The sequence below is a fragment of the Channa argus genome, unplaced genomic scaffold (assembly GCF_033026475.1).
Source record: "Channa argus isolate prfri unplaced genomic scaffold, Channa argus male v1.0 Contig037, whole genome shotgun sequence".
NCBI lineage: Eukaryota > Metazoa > Chordata > Actinopteri > Anabantiformes > Channidae > Channa > Channa argus.
In genome coordinates, this window is record NW_027125256.1 from 329,631 (window position 1) to 337,471 (window position 7,841).

Genomic DNA, 7,841 nt, shown 5'->3' on the forward strand with positions numbered 1-7,841 from the left:
CTGTATCTAGTATGCAGTGAGGCGGCAGAATCGTCAACTAAATAATCAATTTGCACAGGAGTAAGATGGCTACTCACCATAGTATTGACACATGGTGGTGAAAAAGATGAAGAAATAATTTCTTTAAATGTATTCACAGCATTTTCAGATAAACATCTGCTGTAGTGGAATTTTTTCCTAACTGCTGTATAGTCCGTTATTGTAAATTCAAATGTTATTAGAAAATGGTCAGACAGAAGAGAATTATGAGGAAATACTATTAAATTATCAGTTTCAATGCCATATGTAAGGACAAGGTCTAACGTGTGACTAAAACAATGAGTGGGTTTATTTACATTTTGGGAAAAACCAATTGAATCTAATAATGAATTAAACGCAGTGCTCAGACAGTTACTGTCAGCATCTACATGAATGTTAAAGTCACCCACTATAATGACTTTATCTGTACTAAGCACTAAATCAGATAGAAAATCAGAAAATTCAATCAAAAACTCTGAATAAGGGACTGGAGGACGGTACACGATAACAAATAATAGTGGTTTTTGAGTTTTCCAGTTTGGGTGTGAAAGGCTAAGAGTAAGACTCTCAAATGAGGTATAACTATGTTTAGGTCTAGGAATTATTGATAAGCTAGAGTGAAATATTGCTGCTACTCCTCCACCTCGGCCTGTGCATCTATGAACATGATAATTAATATGACTTTGGGGGGTTGACTCATTTAAACTGACATATTCTTCCTGCTGCAACCACGTTTCAGTGAGACAAAATAAACCAATTTGATGATCATTTATCAAGTCATTTACTAACAAAGATTTAGAAGAGAGAGATCTGATATTTAATAATCCACATTTGAAAGTTTTGGGTTTTGGTTCAGTATGAGCAGTTGTATTACCCAAAGGGTTCGAGTCCAATCTGGTGTGGTTCAAAGCAGAGTGGCGCAGCGGAAGCGTGCTGGGCCCATAACCCAGAGGTTGATGGATCAAAACCATCCTCTGCTAACTGTGTTTTGTAAGCTGACTTAGGGCCTTTACAACCTTTTAGTAAAGTGAACCAGATACAGAAAGTACATATTCACCTACTGTACAATTCCAGATGCATATGAGCTTGGGAATGCAATTTTTGTATATTTCACATTCTTTTCTCTGCTCTTTCAAATGCTTTCCTCCATCTTACTATACTAACTGCTTTTATTGTCATTATTGTGTTACCCAAAGGGTTAGAGTCCCATCTGGGGTGGTTGACAGCAGAGTGGCGCAGCGGAAGCGTGCTGGGCCCATAACCCAGAGGTCGATGGATCGAAACCATCCTCTGCTAACTGTGTTTTGTAAGCTGACTTAGGGCCTTTACAACCTTTTAGTAAAGTGAACCAGATACAGAAAGTACATATTCACCTACTATACAATTACAGATGCATATCAGCTTGGGAATGCAATTATTGTATATTTCACATTCTTTTCTCTGCTCTTTCAAATGCTTTCCTCCATCTTACTATACTAACTGCTTTTATTGTCATTATTGTGCTACCCAAAGGGTTCGAGTCCAATCTGGGGTACAATGCCAGTTTCATATCAGCATGGCAATCTAGTTTCTACGTGTTTCACATCTTTTTCTTTGCACTTTTAAAAATTTCCCTTCTACTCACTATATCTACTGCATTTGGGGCCATTATTGTGTTACCCAAAGCCAACATGGCATGTCTCACATTATGCTCTGTCTAGGAAGCAACTGTTTGGTGGAAGAACTGATGAGTAAAGGTGTTTGAGATGCCCCAGTGGCCTAATGGATAAGGCACTGGCGTTGAGTGAGGATTTTTAACTATAAGCTTTATCAAAAAGGAAAGTTTTAAGCCTAGTCTTAAAAGTAGAGAGGGTGTCTGCTCCCCGAATTTGGATTGGAAGCTGGTTCCACAGGAGAGGAGCTTGATAGCTAAAGGCTCTGCCTCCCATTCTACTTTTGCAAACTCTGGGAACCACAAGTAGGCCAGTATTTTGGGATCGAAGTGGTCTAATTGGGCGATACAGGACTATGAGATCTTTTAAATATGATGGAGCTTGACCATTAAGAGCTTTGTATGTAAGGAGGAGGGTTTTGAACTCTATTCTAGATTTTATGGGAAGCCAATGAAGAGAAGCTAGTGAAGGTGAAATATGATCTCTCTTTCCTAATCCAGTCAGCACTCTTGCTGCAGCATTTTGGATTAATTGAAGGCTTTTTAGAGAGTTATTAGGACACCCCAGAAGTAGGGAATTACAGTAGTCCAACCTAGAAGTAACAAATGCATGGACCAGTTTTTCGGCATCACTTTGAGACAGGATGCTTCTAATTTTAGCAATGTTCCGTAGGTGGAAGAAGGCTGTTCTAGACATTTGTCTTTTATGTGACGTAAACGCCAAATCTTGGTCAAAGATAACTCCAAGGTTCCTCACCGTAGTACTAGAGGCCAAAGTTATGTCATCTAGAGTAACTATATTGTTAGACAGCATATTTCTCATGTTTTTAGGCCCAAAGAGGATGATTTCAGTTTTGTCTGAATTTAGAAGTAAGAAATTGTAGGACATCCAGTTCTTTATGTCTTTTAGACATGCTTCAAATTTGACTAATTGGTTAGTATCTTCTGGTTTCACAGATAAATAGAGCTGGGTATCATCTGCATATCAGTGGAAGTTTATGGAATGTTTCCTAATGATTTTGCCTAAAGGTGACATGTAGAGATTAAAAAGTATTGGTCCTAACACAGAGCCCTGTGGAACTCCATAGCTGACTTTGGTGCATAAAGAAGAGTCATCATTAACATGAACAAGTTGGAATCTGTCTGACAGATAAGATTTAAACCAATGTAATGTGGTTCCTTTAATCCCAAATCCATGTTCTAGTCTCTGTAATAAAATGTTGTGGTCAATGGTGTCAAATGCGGCACTAAGGTCTAGTAAGACGAGTACAGACACAAGTCCATTATCTGAAGCCAGGAGAAGATCATTGGAGACTTTTACCAGTGCTGTTTCTGTACTGTGATGAGCTCTAAATGCTGACTGAAAGTCTTCATACAAATTATACCTGTAAAGGTGATCACATAATTGTTTTGCAACTACTTTTTCAAGGATTTTAGAAATAAACGGGAGATTTGATATTGGTCTATAGTTGGCTAAATCACCTGGATCAAGACAAGGTTTTTTAAGTAATGGTTTGATTACAGCAACTTTATAGGCCTTTGGTACATAGCCAGTTTCTAAAGATAGGTTAATCAAATCTAATATGAAAGTGTCTATTAAAGGTAGAACATCTTTAAGCAATTTGGTTGGAACAGGGTCTAAAAGACATGTTGTTAGTTTTGAGGAGGCGGTAGTTGAACTTAGCTCAGTGAGATCTATGGGTGAAAAGCAGTCTAAGATGGATTGGGGCCTTATTGAGGATTCTATAGCTGTTGTACATGAAGATCTAGCCGTAATATTTGTAGGGAGGATCTGGTGAATCTTTTCCCTAATGGCTACAATTTTACTAGTAAAGAAAGTCATAAAGTCATTGCTGCTCAAAGTTAAGGGAATACTAGGCTCAACAGAACTATGGCTCTTAGTCAGCCTGGCTACAGTGCTGAACAGAAACCGGGGGTTGTTCTTGTTTTCCTCTATTAATGCGGAATAATATGCTGTTCTGGCATCACGGAGAGCTTTTTTTGTATGTTTTTAAACTGTTTTTCCAGGCTAACCGGGATTCTTCTAAATTAGTGAAACGCCACTTCCTCTCTAACTTTCGTGTTGTCTGCTTTAAGCTGTGCATTTGTGAATTGTACCATGGAGGTCGGCTCCTCTGATTCACTGCCTTCTATTTCAAAGGGGCAACTGTATCTAGTATGCAGTGAGGCGGCAGAATCGTCAACTAAATAATCAATTTGCACAGGAGTAAGATGGCTACTCACCATAGTATTGACACATGGTGGTGAAAAAGATGAAGAAATAATTTCTTTAAATGTATTCACAGCATTTTCAGATAAACATCTGCTGTAGTGGAATTTTTTCCTAACTGCTGTATAGTCCGTTATTGTAAATTCAAATGTTATTAGAAAATGGTCAGACAGAAGAGAATTATGAGGAAATACTATTAAATTATCAGTTTCAATGCCATATGTAAGGACAAGGTCTAACGTGTGACTAAAACAATGAGTGGGTTTATTTACATTTTGGGAAAAACCAATTGAATCTAATAATGACTTAAACGCAGTGCTCAGACAGTTACTGTCAGCATCTACATGAATGTTAAAGTCACCCACTATAATGACTTTATCTGTACTAAGCACTAAATCACATAGAAAATCAGAAAATTCAATCAAAAACTCTGAATAAGGGACTGGAGGACGGTACACGATAACAAATAATAGTGGTTTTTGAGTTTTCCAGTTTGGGTGTGAAAGGGTAAGAGTAAGACTCTCAAATGAGGTATAACTATGTTTAGGTCTAGGAATTATTGATAAGCTAGAGTGAAATATTGCTGCTACTCCTCCACCTCGGCCTGTGCATCTAGGAACATGATAATTAATATGACTTTGGGGGGTTGACTCATTTAAACTGACATGTTCTTCCTGCTGCAACCACGTTTCAGTGAGACAAAATAAACCAATTTGATGATCATTTATCAAGTCATTTACTAACAAAGATTTAGAAGAGAGAGATCTGATATTTAATAATCCACATTTGAAAGTTTTGGGTTTTGGTTCAGTATGAGCAGTTGTATTACCCAAAGGGTTCGAGTCCAATCTGCTGTGGTTCAAAGCAGAGTGGCGCAGCGGAAGCGTGCTGGGCCCATAACCCAGAGGTCGATGGATCGAAACCATCCTCTGCTAACTGTGTTTTGTAAGCTGACTTAGGGCCTTTACAACCTTTTAGTAAAGTGAACCAGATACAGAAAGTACATATTCACCTACTGTACAATTCCAGATGCATATGAGCTTGGGAATGCAATTTTTGTATATTTCACATTCTTTTCTCTGCTCTTTCAAATGCTTTCCTCCATCTTACTATACTAACTGCTTTTATTGTCATTATTGTGTTACCCAAAGGGTTCGAGTCCCATCTGGAGTGGTTGACAGCAGAGTGGCGCAGCGGAAGCGCGCTGGGCCCATAACCCAGAGGTCGATGGATCGAAACCATCCTCTGCTAACTGCGTTTTGTAAGCTGACTTAGGGCCTTTACAACTTTTTAGTAAAGTGAACCAGATACAGAATGTACATATTCACCTACTGTACAATTCCAGATGCATATCAGCTTGGGAATGCAATTTTTGTATATTTCACATTCTTTTCTCTGCTCTTTCAAATGCTTTCCTCAATCTTACTATACTAACTGCTTTTATTGTCATTATTGTGTTACCCAAAGGGTTCGAGTCCAATCTGGCGTGGTTGAAAGCAGAGTGGCGCAGCAGAAGCGTGCTGGGCCCATAACCCAGAGGTCGATGGATCGAATCCATCCTCTGCTCACTGTGTTTTGTAAAGTGATTTAGGGCCTTTACAACGTCTTAGTAAAATGAACCAGATACAGACAGTACATATTCATCTACTGTACAATTCCAGATGCATATCAGCTTGGGAATGCAATTTTTGTATATTTCAAATTCCTTTCTCTGCTCTTTCAAATGCTTTCGTCCATCTTACTATACTAACTGCTTTTATTGTCATTATTGTGTTACCCAAAGGGTTCGAGTCCAATCTGGTGTACAATGCCAGTTTCAGCTCAGCATGGTAATCTAGTTTCTACGTATTTCACATCTTTTCCCTTCTACTCACTATATCTACTGCATTTGGGGCCATTATTGTGTTACCCAAAGCCAACATGGCATGTCTCACATTATGCTCTGTATAGGAAGCAACTGTTAGTTGGAAGAACTGAGGAGTAAAGGTGTTTGTGATGCCCCAGTGGCCTAATGGATAAGGCACTGGCCTCCTAAGCCAGGGATTGTGGGTTTGAGTCCCATCTGGGGTGGTTGACAGCAGAGTGGCGCAGCAGAAGCGTGCTGGGCCCATAACCCAGAGGTCAATAGATCGAAACCATCCTTTGCTAACTGTGTTTTGTAAGCTGACTTAGGTCCTTTACAACCTTTAAGTAAAGTGATCCAGATACTGAAAGTACATATTCACCTACTGTAATATTCCAGATGCATATCAGCTTGGGAATGCAATTTTTGTATATTTCACATTCTTTTCTCTGCTCTTTCAAATGCTTTCCTCCATCTTACTATACTAACTGCTTTTATTGTCATTATTGTGTTACCCAAAGGGTTCGAGTCCTATCTGGCATGGTTGAAAGCAGAGTGGCGCAGCGGAAGCGTGCTGGGCCCATAACCCAGAGGTCGATGGATCGAAACCATCCTCTGCTAACTGTGTTTTGTAAGCTGACTTAGGGCCTTTACAACCTTTTAGTAAAGTGAACCAGATACAGAAAATACATATTCGCCTACTGTACAATTCCAGATGCATATCAGCTTGGGAATGCAATTTTTGTATATTTCACATTCTTTTCTCTGCTCTTTCAAATGCTTTCCTCCATCTTATTATACTAACTGCTTTTATTGTCATTATTGTGTTACCCAAAGGGTTAGAGTCCCATCTGGGGTGGTTGACAGCAGAGTGGCGCAGCGGAAGCGTGCTGGGCCCATAACCCAGAGGTCGATGGATCGAAACCATCCTCTGCTAACTGTATTTTGTAAGCTGACTTAGGGCCTTTACAACCTTTTAGTAAAGTGAACCAGATACAGAAAGTACATATTCACCTACTGTACAATTCCAGATGCATATCAGCTTGGGAATGCAATTTTTGTATATTTCACATTCTTTTCTCTGCTCTTTCAAATGCTTTCCTCCATCTTACTATACTAACTGCTTTTATTGTCATTATTGTGCTACCCAAAGGGTTCGAGTCCAATCTGGGGTACAATGCCAGTTTCATATCAGCATGGCAATCTAGTTTCTACGTGTTTCACATCTTTTTCTTTGCACTTTTAAAAATTTCCCTTCTACTCACTATATCTACTGCATTTGGGGCCATTATTGTGTTACCCAAAGCCAACATGGCATGTCTCACATTATGCTCTGTCTAGGAAGCAACTGTTTGGTGGAAGAACTGATGAGTAAAGGTGTTTGAGATGCCCCAGTGGCCTAATGGATAAGGCACTGGCGTTGAGTGAGGATTTTTAACTATAAGCTTTATCAAAAAGGAAAGTTTTAAGCCTAGTCTTAAAAGTAGAGAGGGTGTCTGCTCCCCGAATTTAGATTGGAAGCTGGTTCCACAGGAGAGGATCTTGATAGCTAAAGGCTCTGCCTCCCATTCTACTTTTGCAAACTCTGGGAACCACAAGTAGGCCAGTATTTTGGGATCGAAGTGGTCTAATTGGGCGATACAGGACTATGAGATCTTTTAAATATGATGGAGCTTGACCATTAAGAGCTTTGTATGTAAGGAGGAGGGTTTTGAACTCTATTCTAGATTTTATGGGAAGCCAATGAAGAGAAGCTAGTGAAGGTGAAATATGATCTCTCTTTCCTAATCCAGTCAGCACTCTTGCTGCAGCATTTTGGATTAATTGAAGGCTTTTTAGAGAGTTATTAGGACACCCCAGAAGTAGGGAATTACAGTAGTCCAACCTAGAAGTAACAAATGCATGGACCAGTTTTTCGGCATCACTTTGAGACAGGATGCTTCTAATTTTAGCAATGTTCCGTAGGTGGAAGAAGGCTGTTCTAGACATTTGTCTTTTATGTGACGTAAACGCCAAATCTTGGTCAAAGATAACTCCAAGGTTCCTCACCGTAGTACTAGAGGCCAAAGTTATGTCATCTAGAGTAACTATATTGTTAG

The 7,841-nt window shown here is 39.3% G+C and overlaps 1 non-coding gene across 1 annotated transcript; it reads left to right on the forward strand.

The window, feature by feature from the left end:
- The first annotated feature begins 5,896 nt into the window (after positions 1-5,896).
- Positions 5,897-5,969, forward strand: trnar-ccu (transfer RNA arginine (anticodon CCU)). The gene has a single exon. It is a non-coding gene; the product is annotated as a tRNA-Arg (tRNA).
- Positions 5,970-7,841: the final 1,872 nt, after the last annotated feature.